Raw genomic sequence first — 17624 nt, 5'->3', positions numbered from 1 at the left:
AGAACTTGAAGCAGTTCAGCAGGAGGTGCACCGCCGCGGCGTGGCAGCCCGCGCCTGCTGGCATTCGCTTTCCTGCCCAAGGATCGGCACAGCCGCTGTGTCCTTGCCACAGCCCCAGGAATGCCCCACTTCCCGAATGCCCGGCCACTGTCAGGGCCACTTCACTCCATTGGTGCTGGCCACCACAGTTTGAATCCCACCACCATGGGAACCTGTTACTAAAAAAATTTTGATCCCACCACTGACTAAAGCGTGATCCTTTACCTGGGAGTAAGCTCAGTTGCTGGCAATGGGGCTTGCTTCTGAGTAAACCCTCCTAGGGTCATGATTCACCCATGGGAAGAGTTGCACGGTTGCTTCAAAGCAAAGCCACTGACTACCACCAAGCTTACTCCTGAGTAACGTACGCCTCGGAGCCAACCATTTTTTCTAAACTAAAACCTCAGTATTCAGGTTAAATTGCTGAGTTGGCCCTTTGCGATAAATAAGTGGGGGTTGGGTTGCATTTGGGGCACTCGGTCTCAAAAAGGTTCACCATCACTGCTCTATATTCTGAGCATTCCATATTGGGAGAGCAATATTGTAATTAACTAAGAAGTGACAGGCATTCTCCCCATCCAAAATTAACACTTTGGAAGTATTTATGATTTCTTTGAACTATTTACTTACAATCAACATCAGATCTAAATATTACTTCTTAACGAAAGTCTGAGAGACCGGAAAAAATGATTCTGGACTGTGACATTTCTGACTAGAGTAATATAGTATAGGAAAAGAAAAGAAAATATTCAGATAGATTTATTTTTAGATGGATTTTTATTATCCATCAGCAATGGCACATTTCAAGATAATATTCATTCATATATAATATTGTTACTTCTTGTAATCCAGTGTAACTGCAGTATATGGTCACATTCATTATTTTTATTCAGATAATACAAATACATTTAAAAGGAAAATGACCTCTTAACTCAGCAGAGATACACCTTTCTAAACTTGTTGACTTCAGTGGACTTAGAAAGGTGTAATTCTGCGTCGGATGGCCGTACAAGTCTGGTTTGTTTGTATACTTAAACCTAGCTTAAACGTTAAGATTTCAGCATGCCTTTTTAACAGCTTTTTTGGATAGAGCCCATATTTTAGGCTTACATTTCTATAGGGCAGGTCTTTCAGGTCATCCTATAAACAGGAGATTTTATTCCCGGAGACACAGAGCAGACAATTGCATGTCTGTTTTGACTCTGACCTTAATTTTCAGTACTTCTGTAGCCAGAGAAACAGCATGATGGTTTTGACATGTAAATGCGTTGCCCTTATATAGCCAACATTGAAATCCAGATGCCCAAAACAGCACACTGAAGCTGTGTCTGTTTTAGCAATAGATTCATATAATGTATATTGAACTAGAATGTTTCGAGTTGATCTTGTTATACCTCCTGAAGCAAGCATTTGCATTTCTGTTCAAAAAGACACAAAGACAGAGACCCAAACTCCAAACTAGGACAAACTTGATCAGGAATTTTGCTACCTGCCGGACATTTTAGTAAAAGTTCTAGGACAGTGTCACAAACTGTTGCATTAGTGCTATATTTCTATGAAACTGAGAACATCAAGACTTCTCTTACTCACTGTTGCTGAGATGCCTTCCTCTCTCTCTCTCTCTTTTCCCACTCTTGCTTTCTTTGCAGCAGTTGAAAACACAGAGGATGCAACTGCTGTCGATATAAAGACTATCCATTTCCCACGAGCCAATCAGAGGACCATGGCTTGCATTTTAACAATCTGCACGTCATGCTCCCCCATCCATTCACACACGACCAACTTTAAAAAAATACCTCAGAAGCAACCACAGCTCCACGCTCCCCAAAACCCCAATTCTGGAAACAGCTGAGTGTTTGTTCTCAGCTAAATGCTGTTCTCACCCTCAATCTCTCAACAGCCTTTTATCACCATGGAAGCCTCTGCAATATACTTTCCTTGATGCCTCACAATTAAAGGAATAATTGATAGCCACAGCTATGGCAGTTGACCGACGGTGACTTGAGCTGTGCGTCTGCACCCTTTTCTGAGTACACACCGGTATCATCTGTGTGTACAGGATTAAGGTGAGTTAATTCAGACGCTGAGCTTTACAAGAGTTGTTTCCCTTTTTCTAAATCCACTGGGTACACATGGAAACAAGCAACAGCCGCCCCTAAGATGGAAAAACCATTCAGCCCCTTCCTCACCTTGTGAACTTAATTTCCTCGGCTGCTTTGGGTCTTCAAACACCACTGACTTTACTTCCCTCTGCGTGGTATCATGGGTGTTTGGGAGAGAAGGCTGGTAGTAATTACCTGAAGGCGGGCTTAAGTATGCTTATCAGACCTCTACCTCAAATGGTACTTTGATCCCGAATATTGCTGACGCTGTTGTGCAAAGAAAAAGATGGAGAGACAGAATCGTTTCAAGGGATGAAGCCAGAGGTGGGATGCAGCCTATTCGCACCTATTTGGTAGAACCGGTTACTAAAATTTTCTCAGTTCGGAGAACCGGTTATTAACGCCACTAGGGACAAGGGAATAATCTCTGTCCCTGGGTACAACAAGTGGGGGGTGCAAAATCGCCCCCCAGAGCCCCCTGCACCCCCCCTGTGCCCCATGGCACCCCCCCCACATGTGTATGAATTGTATGAAATAATACAATGTATAGTAATTCTATTTTTTTTTGTTCATTGGTATAAAGGTTTGGAAAGTATTATAGGTAAAGATTTTTCATTTTCTTTTTTCCCCTTGAAATTTATATTTGGAAAGAGAGGAGTTTAAACTACTCTTTTAGATTAAGGATTTTGGATCTCTCCCTCTGTTAGTTTTCTTTCAAGTGGAATAGATAAAGCAGTTATAGGAATCTGAAGGGGAAGTAGAAAGTAGGGAGGGAGGGAAATATGGGGAGGAGAGAGGCAATAGAGGAGGTTTTAGTTGGGGGAGGGTTGAGAGAGATAGACAATTAGATATGTTTGTAATATGTTAACAATTGTAAACTTATGTTATTATTTAAAATCAATCAATATAATTATATAAAAAAGAAATAATACACTACCATACGGTATATTGCTTTTTTAATACTTTAAACAGTCATTATTTGAATCTAGAGGCAGAGCGAAGGGGAACTGCACCTGGGGCACGTGCGCCCTGTGTCCTTGCCACAGCCCCGCCCAGGAATGCCCCGCCCTCAGAATGCCTGGCCATGCCCCCGTCGTGCCCCGCCCAGCCCCATTGGCGCTACGCCACTGTTTGAATCCCACCACCATCGGAACCTGTTACTAGAATTTTTGAATCCCACCACTGGATGAAGCGTAGGGCTTGCGCTGGGAAGGCTGGCTCCCCATCTCTGCTGGGCACATACAGCCTTGCTCTGAAGCAGAGTTTTTCCCTACGTTGCACAAGAAGCCAGTTCTAGCAGAAAATCTGCAATTCTGTGAGGACTTCCTAACTTTGTTCGAACTGGGGGGAAAAAAGAGGAAAGAGAAAATGAGGACGATTAGAGGGATTAAGAGAAAGATACAGATGGGAAAGAGGAGAGGAGAGGAAAATGAGAGGAGAAATAGAAAGGATATTTTTTATTGCATGATTGCTGAGGACAGGGACTCCCTGTCAAACTGAGAACGAACACCCAATATTATGATTGTGAGTTCCATATGGTGTATTACAGATAGAAAGCTCTAAAGTTGTCACAAAGTATAGAGTCCTCACAAAATAGCTCCTCAGTGATGTCCTTTTTTTACTTTATCTGCGTACTTGCTGTACAAACGTGGGAGAAACATGTTTAAGCAGACGTTCAAATAGTCTAAACAGATTTGTATTGTCGAAGGCTTTCACGGCCGGAATCACTGGGGTGCTGTGTGGTTTCCGGGCTGTATGGCCGTGTTCTAGCAGCATTCTCTCCTGACGTTTCGCCTGCATCTGTGGCTGGCATCTTCAGAGGATCTGATAGTAGGAATGGAAACCGACGCACACAGATAGATATCTACACAAAAACTCCAATCATCATCCAGGACAAAAAAGGAGCACCATAAAAACTTTAGTAGATTGCGCAAGCAGAATCTGTGAACCCCACCTCCTTCAAGATGAATTGAATCACCAAAACTGGGCTCTACAGGCTAATGGTTACTCTACTACAGACATCAGAAGGGCTGCAAGACCAAGAACAAGCCACATGAACAAGGATAAAGAGCCATCTAGAGGGAAAGTGTTCTTACCATACATCAAGGGAACCACTGACCGTATAGAGGAGAAACTGATGAAGAAACATAACCTACGAACAACGTCTACAGACCCATTTAGAAAAGTCAACAAATGCTTCGTTAATAGCCTTAAAGGATAAGAGGGGTCCTCTAGCTACTGCAGGAGTCTACCGCAGGCCATGTAGCTGTGGACAAGTCTACATAGGAACTACCAAACGCAGCACTCAGACATGAATTAAAGAACACGAAAGTACTTAGTACAGACTGACTTTCAGCCAGAAAAATCAACAATAGCAGAAGTTTTTTTACCAACCTTGGACACAGATTAATGTATTTGAAAACACAGAAATTCTGGATTGCTCTGACTAACCACTGCGTCGGAAGACTACACAGAGAAACCACTTTAGAAATTCACGAAGCACATGGACGACTTCAGCCGGAAGGAAGAAATACCATGAAAATGAACAGAATTTGTTTACCAGTGTTGAAAAACTCTAGAATCAAGACAATTTGACTAATCTAGCTCCACGCAAACTAGGTTAACTATAGACAATAGCAACCAAGGAAACAAAGACCAGGATACTTCTATTCAGATGCATTCACCTATTGACCTTGCTATCTTCATTGTTACTCCCAGGCTACAGACTTCTTTGTGACTCACGTATCAGGCTACTCTATTCAGAGGGCCTCACCTTTTCAGAGCGCCTCACCCTATTCAGAGGGCCTCACTCTCTGCATCAGTGTTCTCCATCTGTAAAATGGATAAATGTTAGGGTTGGGGGTCACCACAACATGAGGAACTGTATTAAAGGTCGCGGCATTAGGAAGGTTGAGAACCACTGCCTTAATCCTTCATGAAGAAGTCTGAGGAGAAGGCAGCTCATGGTTTTTTCCTACTCCTCCTTGATGAGGAGGAATCCTTCAACTTGAAAATGCTGATGAAGCTTGCAAGAGGATCATCTCCTATTTGGTCTATTTTCTTGCATTATCCAAAGAATACACAAAAGATGTGTGAATCAGTTTGCCTGGCAACATATCATAGTTGATCCCATATTTTTCTCCTCTCTATGTCCTTGTGACTTTTCATTTCTGCCTTCAGTTTACGTTTAATTACACAATATTCCTTAGGGTTTTCTCTCAATCCTCTCTTTCTATCATCTTGATAGATTATAGGTTTTTTTAAAAAAAAATCCTTACAATTACCATGGGGCTAAATGTTTTTTTAAAGTGTGTTCTTTTTACCAGTACCTGGCAAGATAAATCTTTTTGAAATGCCATAGTTAACATCTCATAATATTGTACACTTCTTTGAGGACCTTCAGCTTCCATTATCTTATTCTTAAGGCTACTTAAAAAAAAGAGCTTGTTTTTTTTTAAAAAAAAATCCTTGGTCCTTGCTACAATGTACCTAGAGTCGTTATGTAAATCCTTCAGTATTTGCAGAGACCATTTATCCCAGTGGTGGCGAACCTTTGGCCCTCCAGATGTTATGGACTACAATTCCCATCAGCCCCTGCCAGCATGGCCAATTGGCCATTTTACATGCACAAGCATTTAGCTGTATGAACACTAGAGCTTGGAGATGGGACTCATGCTTTAGTGCAGTGGTGGCGAACCTTTGGCCCTCCAGATGTTATGGACTACAATTCCCATCAGCCCCTGCCAGCATGGCCAATTGGCCATTTTACATGCACAAGCATTTAGCTGTATGAACACTAGAGCTTGGAGATGGGACTCATGCTTTAGTGCAGTGTGCTTTGGCTTCCTGCTTTTGATGTACTTGAAGAACTGTTTGTTGCTGGTCTTGATGTTAAGCTGTCGTTCCCTCATAATCCTTTTTGCCTCGCAGCTAACTTGCTTCTCTTTTGCCACCATTTGTGTTCCCTCTCATATTCTTCATCAGCCAAACTGGACTTCCATTTTCTAAAAGACATTTTCTTTTTTCTGATAATTTCCTCAACCTCTCTTGTTAACCATGGTGGCTTTCTTTTGGACTGGGTGCTGCCTTTTTCTAACCTGTGGGAACCACATTCCAGCTGAGCTTTTTTATTACTGTGTTTTTAAATAACCTCCAAGCATCCTGGACGGTTTTGACTCTCTTGATTTTCACAAACTCCTCGCACTATCCCCCTGTCTTTGAAATTTCCCTTTCTGAAAGTGAAGATGTAGCTACATTTAGTAGTTGCCACTTGTTTAAGCATGCTGAGATACTGAATCTATTAGCATTGTGGTGGCTGTTCCCTATTGGCTCAACAACACTGACTTCCTGCACCAGGTCCTGGGTCCCCACATACAGAATTAAAGCTGGGATCACCTCTCCCTGGTTGGTTCCACACAACCATCTGCTCTAAACCACAGTCATTTGGCATATCCAGGAATGCTCTCTCCCTTACTATGACCTGAACATGCATTTTTTCCAGTTTATATGGGGATAGTTAAAATCACCCATTACCACTACATTTTGTTTTGTTGGCCTCTCTAATTTCTTTTTCCATCTCCAGAATCCTCTTGTGCACTTTGGTCAGGGATGATAATATATTCCTAATATTGAAGCTATCCTTCACACCTGGTATTGATATCACAGTGAGTCTGTAGAGTCCAACTCACTGCATTGTCTATTTTATGTGTGATGCTATGCTCTCTTTGATGTAGAGACAACTCCACCCCCAAAGCCCTGTCCTATCCTTCCCTATAGAGCCTGCGGCCTGGTATAACAGCATCCCACTGGTTCTCCCTCATTCCACCATGTCTCTGTAATGCCCACTATATCAAAATTACTCCTTCTTGAAACTCTGTACTCTAGCTCCCCATTTTAGGTGAATGCTTCTACTATTAGCATAGAGACACCTGTATATACAATCTCTCTGTCCTTAACCTGGGATTTATGTGTGCTTTACCCTCCAAGTCTTTTGTAAGACACTATCCCCTTGTCACATGCATTTTATTGCTATGTTCCTCGCTTGTATGTGGTTGATTTAGAAGCTCCTCCCTCTCTGCCTGCATCCCCATAGATACTGTATTCCGAACGACAGTCACCTCAGCTCCTGTCGACTTTTCCCCAGTGATCCAGTTTTAAAAAAAAAGCTGTTCTTACCTTTTTTTTAATGTTGAGCCAGCAACCTCCTGGTTCCTCTTTGTGGTTAAAGATGAAGCCCGTCCGTTTGTACAGACTTTCTGCTTGTCCCCAAAAGGTTCCCAGTTCACAACAAATCCTGAGCCCTCTGCACCCTTACACCACCTTCTCATCCGCATTGAGGACCCTGTATCTCTGGCTTGCCTGGCTAAGCCCTCGCAGTGCTTGCAGATAGCATTTCTGAGAATGCCACCTTGGAGTCCTGGACTTCCAGCCTGTTTCCTAGCAGCCTAAATTGAGCTTCCAGAACGTCCCGGCTACATTTCCCAATGCGTTGGTGCCAATGTGGACGCTGCTGACTCCACCCCAGCACTGTCTAAAAGCCTATCCTAGACAGGCGTGACATCCATAATACTGCACCAGGCAGGCAAGTCACCATGCGGTCATCAGCCTCTCACAAACCCAACTCTCTACATTTCTGTAGTCGAATCACCCACTACAAGGAGGCCCCCACCTCCCGAGGGTATCCTCAGTCTTGAGAGGATAGCTGATCGCAGTTAGGAAGGGATCCCATCTAAGGGAGCATCTCCCCCCACCTCAGACTGGCACCCTCCATCCCCAAGGCCTTCATTCTCCATGACATCTGAAGAGATGTCACCTTGGGAGTGGGACCCGGCTGTTAGGTCCCTGAAAGCCTCGTCTGTCCAACTGCACTCGTCTGGTGCAGTTGATAACAGCAGAGGTGTGTATATCCTATATCTGATTCTGAACTGGAAGCTCAATATGTGGATTGTTAAAACACAGGATCAGATGCAAAGTAGGAGGATGTTTGTACAAGCCTGGGCCAGCCCCCAAGTTGTTACAAAAATCCACCGTAGTAAATCTTGCAGGTCTCCTGCTTCTGTGGGTCTGGTACATGCGAAGAGGGAAGCAGGTAGAGCGTGTACAGGTATTGGTTGCTATAGGGCTGTATACTATAGGCAGTAATTGTAGAAACTGTACGGGTGCCAGAGGTGGCACTCAAAGCCCTCTCTGTGGGCACACACAAACAGAGTGCCCCCCCTCCCATATCTAGGCTGGCCTGGGCCGCTGGGCTCGATTATTAGCATTAAACCTAAAACCTACTTTGGGGAGTAGTGCTTAGGTAACCTGTTGGGCGCTGTTAAACCCACTGATTTTCATCTGCGAGAAGAGCTGAGCGATGTTTACCTGGGAGTAAGCTCGGTTGCTGTCAATGGGGCTTGCTTCTGAGTAAACCCTCCTAGGGTCATAATTCACCCGTTGGAAGAGTTGCATGGTTGCTTCAAAGCAGAGCCACTGGCTACCATGAAGCTTACTCGAGTAGCATGCCACCAGACCAACCCGTTTTTTCCTAAACTAAAACCTCTCGAGTAATTCAGGTTAGAATTGCTGTGTTTGGCACTGCGATAAATAAGTGGGTTTGGGGTTGCAATTTGGGCACTTGGTCTCGAAAAGGTTTGCCATCACTGTTATAGAGCATCACATGAAGTGTCTTTTTCCTCACCCTTGGTAACAGTTGCCTTTTTTATTTTTTGCTGGCTTTCGCCTCTGTCTGTGCTTCTAGCTGCGCCCTGGCAGCTTCAGTAGCAGCTAGTTTAGTCCACTTGACTTGAAAGTTCAGCTGCCATTCTTCCTGTAATAAACATGCTAGAAGCCCATGGAAGAACTGGTTTAAAACAACAGCAGTAGATAACACTGCTCAGTCATTAGAACTGGACTCCCCTCTGTACCTGGGTCAAAGACTTGAGCCCTGACACATCTCATTTTTTTAAATCGGTGGCTCGAACCTGATTCTCTCACTAAGATGACAAATCTAGATGTTTGGGACTACAGATGGAGTCTCTAAATAAGGCGTCAACTCATTTTGTTGCTTGTAAGGACTGGCTATGGCTTGGTCAGACCGGGCCCTGGGGTGGGGTGGGGGTGGTGTCAGAATCCCCAAAACACTCGCAAACTCTTGTTGAAGGACAGTAGTTCTGATTCGTGTTGGATCTTCCCGGGCTAAAGCCAGTACTGAGAATTGCTCGCGCAAAAATCCAGTCATTAAAACAGCTCGCCCCAGCCTGGGAGGCCACAAAGTTACCATCCACGAAGACCTTGAGATGGTAGGGCAGTGACCTCGAGCACCACCTGATGCTGCATAACATTCTACAGCGAGTGGTGGCAAACCTTTGGCACTCAGATGTGTTACGCACTACAATTCCCATCAGCCCTGCCAGCATGGCCAATTGGCCATGCTGGCAGGAAGGCTGATGTCATCCCTTAACATCTGGAGTGTAAAATTCCTCCTGCAGTTCTGAAACAGTGGAAAGACAGTTGAAACGCGGTGGCCATTCCACCTCCCCCCTGTGCATTGAAAGCCCCATAAGCAAAACCCTAAATACAGGCCTCGACAGGTGGGGTGTGGTTGCCTCAGCTTTCCACAACATGGCACTGGGAAGCACCTGATCAGTGGGGTGAGATTAGCTGCTTGAGGGTTTATCAGGCCCACAAGCTGGCTGAGGCAACCCCCTCCCCACCAGTTCCAAATCAGGAGTGGGGAGGCTGTCTCCGTTGGCCTCTGGGCCTAATAAACTCGTGATGTTAAAGAACATACCAAATTATATTTATATATTCAATTCAATTCAAAAACCTTTATTAGGCATCAAGAGAAAATACAGATAAAACTGTGCAGTAGTATGATCCAGAGTTTAACGGTGTAAAACAACTGCTCATAGTTCATACATTACAAACTTCAAGAAAATAAGTGAATAAAAGGAGAGCTGGAGACTTATTTCACAATATCGAGCAGGAACTTGGCCACCATTTTCAGTTGCCTGGGATCCTCATTGTTCAAGCGGCGGTTCAATTTGGAATATGGAGAGCATAAGTAAGTCGGTGTTGAAAAAAACAAAGTAGGGTCTATGAATTTTGGGCAGACTAATAGAACATGCTCCAATGATTCCTCAGAGGTTGAGCAATATGGACATGTACGCTTTTTCTTTGAGTATGCCGTGAATCTCTCCAGGGAAAAGGTAAGAGGGAATGTGTTTGTTCTTGCTCTAGGTGAATAACCACCTAGACTTAGGGTCGAGCAAGATGTTTAAGTAAGCAGCTGTCCTGCAGGTCCCGGGCATGATTTCAAAGTGAAGGGGGGAAAAACAGGCTCCTGGCTTTACTAACTAGGAGTTGATGTTCCTGGTCGAATAGCCGTTCCTTGATACGGTGGCACAGATCACTGGGGGGAAGCATAAGGAGCTGGTCCCAAGTGAAACCCAGGGAGGAGATCTTAAGCTTGATGTGGGCCCACCAGGCAGATGACTGGAGTTCGGGGAGGGAGTCGTGAATGAGGCTGTTAGGATCACTGAAAAAACAAAGCCGGATCCAGAATTTAAGGGTGATCCACCATGCCCTTGTTTCCAAGAGATGTTGTCCTGCCTCTAGGCAGAGGGCGTATATTTATATAAATTCTCATATAAAATAGCAAGGTGAAAATGCTGCGTTAAGTCAATCAGATGTAAAAGTGCTGAGTTAGCCTTAACTAAGAAAGAATACCGCGAAGGTTCCCTGATAACGTTCAGATACATAGTCCAGTTACAAATTCACCAATTCACTTTTCCTTACTTTTCCTTCAGAAGTCGGGGGAGATCAGGCTGGTCTTCTGAAAGCGTCCTTGAGTGACAATCGAGCCAAGCTTCAAGGAAGGGTCACGCTGGTCAGCAGGAAGAAGGGGTACGCTGCGTGATGGAATCCACCTCTGACGTCAATCATTAACTTTCTGCCGCTCGCGGAAATTCTCTCCTCCCTTCTCAGAGTTGTTGGCATTTATAGACACAAGACGCCAAATTCCGTTGTTGACAGAACAAAGGTGGAGATGGAAAAAGGGTTTCCAGAGTTAGAGGCCTGACAAAACCATTGTTGCTCCTGGCATCCATATATTTCTGTTACTCTACAATAATCTACGAGCGAACTGATGCAACAGGTTTTGAAGATGCTGTAAAATAAACCTGCAAAACTCTTTAACCAGAGAGCAGTGACACGGATCAACAGGTACTGTGTCAGTTTTAGCAGAATTTGACCGCAGGATGTCACTCGTCTCTAGTTCAGAGCCATAATCGGACTATTAGCACCATTTAGAGCAGCTTTTTTCCACATGACGTGACTATATGGGCGCGAATTAATTTGTCTTTTATAACTGCCTAGAGCCCTTTGGGGATGAGGCGGTCTACAAAATCTAATAAATAAATAAATAATATAATATATATGAGTTTGTATTATCCTGATTTTATGCCAATAAAGGTGTGATTTATTGATTGGTTGGTTGATTGGTTGATTGGTTGATTGATTGATTGATTGATTGACTATATGGGCTTTTGACCATCAGGGAATCTCTAATTCTGGCAAATTAGTTGGGTCCTAAATCAGCATATGGAGAGCACAGTTTAACAGTTGAAGGTGTGGGACAGGAGGTACCCAAAGGGTGAAGTTGAAAATCCCAGAATGCTGTTTTATTTATAAAATTTGTACAATCTCTTTCTGGCCACATATATATGTATGTGTGTGTGTGTGTGTGTGTGCGCGCGCGTGTGCGTGTGCGTGTGCGTGTGTGTGTATGTATATATGTATATATGTATATATGTATATATGTATATATGTATATATGTATGTGTATGTGTGTATGTGTGTGTGTATATATATATCAGGGGTCTTCAAACTATGGCCCTCCAGATGTTCATAGACTACAATTCCCATGAGCCCTACCACTTGGCTATGCCAGCAGGGGCTGATGGGAATTGTAGTTCATGAACATCTGGAGGGCCATAGTTTGAAGACCCCTGATATATATACATACACGTATATCTACATATATACATATATATATATATATGCACACACATATATACACACACACATATATGCCCATATATAAATACATACACACACACACACACACACACACACATATGAGTACATTTATATATGAGTACATAAAACAGCAATTAAATCATCATGAAAGGGAGGGAAAGGATTGCTGAGGAAATACCAGATAAAACAAAAATGTCTTCACCTGCTCACAAGTGAAAGCACAGAAAGGAACAGGTAAATTTCCCTGGGTAAAGAGCAGAGGTATATGGGGGGGGGGGGAATGGTGCCCAGGGACAACTCCTTCTCCGGACCCCCCCCCCCCCGCCCGGGGGTGGGGCTCGGGGACACCAAGCCACCCCCACTCCGCAGCTTCTGAGCAGGCCGGCTTGTACTAAAGAATTCCATGGTTTTGGTACTTTCTCTTGTTGCCGCTTGCCTAACATCAGCAGGCAAGAGTGAGATGACTTTGGTATCCAAGTAGGTTCATATGGGAATAGATGATTGTTCGTGTATTTCTTAGCTTCTGATCAATTTTCTTCCATGGGTTTCGTCGATGCGACAACATGCTGCCAATGTTTAATTCCATTATCTGAGCGGCTTCCAAGTTCTGATTCATTCTCTTCTAAGTGGTGCTTCCAAATACCATTTGAAAAGAGGGAATCATAAACCAGAGTGTGGATCCAGGACCAGCTGGTATACTGCCTTACCCCCTCTATCCTGGTATCTAGAGGATTTAGGTTTACACTAGAGGCCATTTAAATATTCAAACGGTGGCGATGCGCTGTGACCCAGAGCTTGAACACTATGAATATTTTCAGTCAGCCTGCTCCCTCTGTTGACATATGAAGAGAATTGTCATCGGTAGAATTACCAGCATTGTACAAGAGCCCTCAGACCAGAGGTGGGATCCAGCAGGTTCTCACAGGTTCCAGAGAGTAGGTTACTCATTATTTGTATGTGCCGAGAGCGGGTTACTAATTGGGGATTTTGCCACGTGATTTTTGCCTTAGTCACGCCCCTCCTCTCAGCAGTAGCGCGCAGAACTTGAAGCAGTCTAGCAGGAGGTGCACTGGCGTGCGTGGCAGCCTGTGCCTGCATGCATTCATTTCCCACCCAATGACTGGCCAGCGGCTGCGTCCTTGCCACAGCCCCGCCCAGCAATGCCCCGCCCCCAGAATTCCCGGCCATGCCCCCATCATGCCCCGCCCAGCCCCATTGGTGCTACACAAGTTTGAATCTCACCACCATGGGAACCTGTTACTAAAATTTTTGGATCCCACCACTGCCTCAGACCCAAACATTCCTTGAAAAAGAAGACTTGTTGCGTTTTATACCCTCTTTTTCTCTACCTTTAATGAGTCTCAAAGCAGCCTACAGCCACTTTCCCTTCCTCGTCCCACAATAGAAACATTCTGAGGTAGGCAGGGTTGAGAGAGTTCTGAGATAACTGTGATGGGCCCAAGGTTACCCAGCAAGTTTCAAGTGGAAGAGCGGGGAATCAAACCCAGTTCTCCAAATTAGACTCCACCCCACTGGCGCTCTGGATATAGAAGAAGAAGGAGGAGGAGGAGGAGGAGGAGGAGGAGAAGGAGGAGGAGGAGGAGGAGGAGGAGGAGGAGGAGGAGGAGAAGAAGAAGAAGAAGAAGAAGAAGAAGAAGAAGAAGAAGAAGAAGAAGAAGAAGAAGAAGAAGAAGAAGAAATCCCATAGAGACCAACAAGATTTTTGTGCATAAGCTTTTGAGAGTCAAAGCTTCCTGTGTCAGATGCTTGTCAAAGAAGACTGCGGCTCTCAAATGCTCATAACCACCAGACCTTTTTCATCTCTAAGATGCTGCTGGATTCAAAACTGGCTGTACTACTGTAGACCAAAACCCTCCTGAAATTATCTTCAAGAGAAATCTTAAGAGGCTTAGTTGTTACTAAGGTGATTAACTCGACCCAGCACATGCTGTTCGCTGCTAGATTCGCCCAAGAGTCTGGCCAATTTGATAAGCAAAAGCTTATTAATCCTACGGGACAGCTGGAATAGAAACCCCCCGAGAGGTGCCACCATGTTCAACCTTCAGGCCCAGTGGCTCCAGAGACAGGAAGTGATGCAACTTCTTTGAGCATCCCGAAGGCGTGGCCAGGAGTCTGATCCAAATGCATGTGACCATTCAAGGTGGAAAATCAGAGACACTGGGGAGGCCAACTCCCACATGGGACCTGAAGGTCCCGTAGAATTATAGCTCATGTCCAAAGATCAGTTTCCCTGGAGGAAATGGGTGTTTTGGAGGGTGGTCTTTATGGTGGACTTTATGGCATCCATAAAGTATGGCATCCATAAAGTGGTGGGATCCAAAACTTTTAGTAACAGGTTCCCACGGTGGTGGGATTCAAACTGTGGCGTAGCGCCAATGGGGCTGGGCGGGGCACGACGGGGGCGTGGCCGGGCATTCCAGAGGCGGGGCATTGCTGGGGGGGCTGTGGCAAGGACGCAGCCGCTGCGCCGGTCCTTGGGCGGGAAACGAATGCACGCAGGCGCAGGCTGCCATGCACACCGGTGCACCTCCTGCTAGACTGCTTCAAGTTCTGCGTGCTACTACTGAGAGGAGGGGCATAACTGAGGCAAAAATCACGGGGCAAAATCACCAATTAGTAACCCCCTCTCAGCACACACAAATAATTAGTAACCTACTCTCGGGAACCTGTGAGAACCTGCTGGACCCCACCTCTGATTGTACCCCTCTGTGGGTCAGATATCCTGGCAGCTGGCTCATGGTCAACTCAGCCATCCAGCCATTCCTTGGTGGGTAAATGAGTACCTAGCACATAGCTAGGGGGTAAAGAATAGCCGGGGAAGGCAATGGCAAACTACCCCACACAAACGGCTTGCCTATGGAATCACTGCTTGCAGTGGTACCCCAGGGTCAGATACGACTGAAGGGGAAACTATACCTTTATCCCATTAAGGACCCCATCCTCCCCAGGCTCCATATGTTGTGCTGTGATGTGTTATAGATACCCCACTCTTCCCAGCCAAAGTCTTAAAATCAGTTCCCATATAAACCCAGCTAAGACATTTGAAAATACAATAAAGATGGCTAAAAAAAACCGGATGTCCATCAGGAGCTCTACACAGCCTAAAAACACCCATCCTCAAATTCTCCAGGGGTTTCCCAACCAGGATCTGGTCACCATATCTTCCTACCCCCTGCTGGCAACCAGGTGGGAATCTGGCCACCCTAACATACAAACAGAGGCAGCTTGACTCCTCTGCATCCCACTGCAACAAGGTCTGGAATAGGGTTTTGGCCTGCGAGGACCACCGATCCCCTTTGATGAATGTAAACTACATTAACTTTGCTTTTTAAAAATACCGTTCAAAAGGTGTCATGGAATCGTAGAGTTGGTTGGAAGAGACCACATGGGCCATCAAGTCCAACCCCCTGCCAAGCAGGAAGACACAATCCAAGCACCCTTGACAGACGGCCATCCAGCCTCTGAGGAACACTGTTGAACAGCCCTCACCCACAGGAAGTTCTTCCTAATGTTTAGGTGAAATCTCTTTTCCTGTACCTGGAACACATTACATTGTTTCGCTTCAAAATCTTTGCCCGAAGCTTCCACGATAGCTTCTCCGCGCTACATGTTTTGACACAGATGGTGTTATTTAGCACATTAACTAAACGCCTTATTCCATCCCCCTCTCCCAGGAAAGACTGGCCCGATGCTGGCAGCCACATATGGTTCACTTCCGCAAGACATCTGGGTTTGTTGTATCCAAATTTACGCTTCGGAGCTACACCGCATTCTAAAATCGCTGTACGATCAGAATGCCGCCTGCATACTAGCCTCAAGGGCCCCATTGCCAGCTATCTTGGATGCTGTTTCTTTGCTATGGTAGAATCCTGTAGATTACCGGGGTCTTCAACCTACGGAGTTCCAGATAAATTCATGGATTACATACTCCTTCAGCCCCCGCCAGTGCTTTGGCCAAGTGGCAGGGCTGATGGGAATTGTAGTTCATGAACATCTAGGGGGGCATAGTTTGAAGACCCCTGCTGTAGGAGGATCTCCTGGAATGATAGCTCATCTCCCAACTACAGAGATCCGTTCCCCAGGAGAAAATGGATGTTTTGGGCAGGGGTCGCCAACCTATGTCCCTCCAGATGTTCATGGACTATGTTCATGGATTTCCCCCTGCCAGCATGGCCAATTGGAAGAGCTGATGGGAACTGCAGTCCATGAACTGCAGTCCATGAACATCTGGAAATGTATGGGTTAGAGACCCCTGATTTAGAGGGTGAACTCTATGGCATTGTATCCCACTGAGGTTTCTGTCTTCCCCAATCTCCATCCCAAAATCCCCCGGAGTTTCCCAACTTGGATCTGGCTGTCCAACTCCACAGGGGCCCAACAATCCTAGGGTGATTGCGTGCCACAGCAACACTTCTGAGATCTAGGAGATCAGTTGTTAGCTTCCACAGAAGAAGGGTGCTAGTGTGTGAAATGCAGTCTCCCCCACCCAATGTGTTTCCTGGGTACAGACTACCAGGACAGCTAGAAATTCCCAGCAAGCAGAAAACACGGTCGTCTTATTTTAGTGATATCAGATATGAAGCATTTCCTGTGGAGACTGCTGAGAGACTTGGACTTCAAGACCTTCAGTTTGCAACGCTGTTTCATATGTTCTTAGGAGTCCGGTGGTCACTGCTCTCAAGGGGATCTCAGCAGAGGTGGGATCCAGCAGGTTCTCACAGGTTCCCGAGAGTAGGTGACTCATTATTTGTGTGTGCCGAGAGGGGGTTACTAATGGGCGATTTTGCCCCGTGATTTTTGCCTTTGCCTTAGCGGACGCCTCCTCCTCAGCAGTAGCTGCAGAACTTGAAGCAGTCTAGGCCGGAGGTGCACATGCGCGGCAGCCTGCCTCATGCAGGCATCTTCGCTTCTACTAAGGACTGGCATGCAGCTGCCGCGCCCTTGCCACAGCCCCTTCCAGGAATGCCTCTAACTCCCTGAATGCCCTGCCACGCCTCTGCCGCGGCTCCAGCCTCCAGCTCCCATTGGCGCTACACCACAGTTTGAATCCCACTATCATGGGAACCTGCTACTAAAATGTTTGGATTCCACCGCTGGATCTCAGGGGTGGTGTCTGTGATTCTGAAACCTCAGGCAAAAATGCATGATGGAGTCCCAGAATGACCTCCAGGCCTTCCCCTGTATGAGGTAGAAGCCAGGAACCTGAGCCTTGACCAAGGTTTGGTGTAGGAGGCAGTGGGGAGGGGGCCTGCTCTTTTCTGCTCTTTGTTTGGGTGGGGGATAGGTTGTTGCCCCCCCCCAAGCACAGGCCTGGGCCAATTCCCTCTGCTGCCCTATTGCTAAGACCACCCCATGATAGCTGGCCTCCTAGTTCTCAGTTAGGAGCCCACCAAGTTCTGCTCCTTACCGTAGTGTTCTGCCTAGCAATTGTACCTAAGACCT

General features: G+C 45.7%; 1 protein-coding gene across 3 annotated transcripts in view; it reads right to left on the bottom strand.

Annotated features, from left to right (window-relative positions):
• Positions 1 to 2284, bottom strand: part of DDC (dopa decarboxylase) — a 72961-nt gene extending 70677 nt beyond the window's left edge. The window contains exon 1 of one of the 3 annotated variants that reach the window (XM_048511788.1): positions 2229 to 2284. The gene's annotated coding sequence lies outside the window, so the exon portion shown is untranslated. Of the gene's footprint in view, positions 1 to 1625; positions 1803 to 2228 lie in introns of those variants that run through there. The other 2 variants (XM_048511787.1, XM_048511786.1) reach the window with 2 other exon arrangements.
• Between the last annotated feature and the right edge of the window lie 15340 nt (positions 2285 to 17624).

The sequence above is a fragment of the Sphaerodactylus townsendi genome, linkage group LG11 (genome assembly GCF_021028975.2).
Source record: "Sphaerodactylus townsendi isolate TG3544 linkage group LG11, MPM_Stown_v2.3, whole genome shotgun sequence".
In the NCBI taxonomy this organism is placed as follows: domain Eukaryota; kingdom Metazoa; phylum Chordata; class Lepidosauria; order Squamata; family Sphaerodactylidae; genus Sphaerodactylus; species Sphaerodactylus townsendi.
This window is presented reverse-complemented; position numbering and strand designations above follow the sequence as displayed.